Source organism: Delphinapterus leucas, chromosome 3, assembly GCF_059928025.1.
Source record: "Delphinapterus leucas isolate spDelLeu-1000000601 "Yukka" chromosome 3, BTC_Dleu_Yukka2, whole genome shotgun sequence".
Classification (NCBI taxonomy): domain Eukaryota; kingdom Metazoa; phylum Chordata; class Mammalia; order Artiodactyla; family Monodontidae; genus Delphinapterus; species Delphinapterus leucas.
In genome coordinates this window covers 72,385,877-72,387,039 of record NC_143131.1, presented here as the reverse complement: position 1 = coordinate 72,387,039, position 1,163 = coordinate 72,385,877, and the positions used below count along the sequence as shown (strand labels likewise).

At 41.7% G+C, this 1,163-nt stretch overlaps 1 non-coding gene across 1 annotated transcript; it reads left to right on the top strand.

The window, feature by feature from the left end:
• Positions 1 to 378: 378 nt before the first annotated feature.
• Positions 379 to 485, top strand: LOC115801651 (U6 spliceosomal RNA). The gene has a single exon (XR_004021966.1). It is a non-coding gene; the product is annotated as a U6 spliceosomal RNA (small nuclear RNA).
• Positions 486 to 1,163: the final 678 nt, after the last annotated feature.

The following is a 1,163-nucleotide window of genomic DNA, read 5'->3' as shown; positions in this document are numbered from 1 at the left end:
ACCAAGACAGGCAATGGAAAAATTTGTACCATTTTGAACTCTCATTCTTACTATTTTGAAAGGCATTCACTAACTTAAAAGCTCCATAAAACTTGTTAAGATGAGTTGGGAGAACAGGAACGAATAATGGAGAAAAGGGAAGGTTATGGAATTAGGACTTCACAGATTTTACGCTTACCCCTACATTAAGGCAGTGGTTTGCAAACAAAATGTACATTAAGAGACAGCGGAGGAGCTAGTTAAAATGCAGGTTCCAGAGGCTGAGGCTCAGCGGGCCTGCAGTGGGGCCCAGAAATACGGGCACTCTGATAAACTGTTCTCTGTGCTCAATTGTTCAGTCCTCACTAGAGCCTTCTCTTCTTTAAGAGGGTAGTTCTGGTGCTCGCTTCGGCAGCACATATACTAAAATTGGAACAATACACAGAAGATTAGCATGGCCCCTGCGCAAGGATGACACACAAATTCGTGAAGCATTCCATATTTTTAGGGAACAAAACTGAATTATTTGTGGTGAGGTGGATGGACCTAGAGACTGTCATACAGAGTTGAAGTTAAGTCAGAAAGAGAAAAACAAATACCGTATGCTAACACATATATATGGAATCTAAAAAAAAAAAAAATGGTCATGAAGAACCTAGGGGCAAGATGGGAATAAAGATGAAGACCTACTAGAGAATGGACTTGAGGACACGGGGAGGGGGAAGGGTAAGCTGGGACGAAGTGAGAGAGTGGCATGGACATATATACACTACCAAACGTAAAATAGATAGCTAGTGGGAAGCAGCCGCATAGCACAGGGAGATCGGCTCGGTGCTTTGTGACCACCTAGAGGGGTGGGTTAGGGAAGGTGGGAAGGAGGGAGACGCAAGAGGGAAGAGATTTGGGGATATATGTATATGTATAGCTGATTCACTTTGTTATAAAGCAGAAACTAACACACCACTGTAAAGCAATTATACTCCAATAAAGATGCTAAAAAAAAAAAACAGGTCAGTTCTGCTCTACAGTAGCAAGAAACTGGAACTTAGGGACGTCAGGTCCTGAAAGGTCAAAGCAAACGTGTGGATACAGCTATAGATGTTACATGTCCACTGTTACTTACTGTCTGATATAACTGTGCTTAAGTAGTTTATTTATTTTACTTATTTGCATGTGGATTGGCA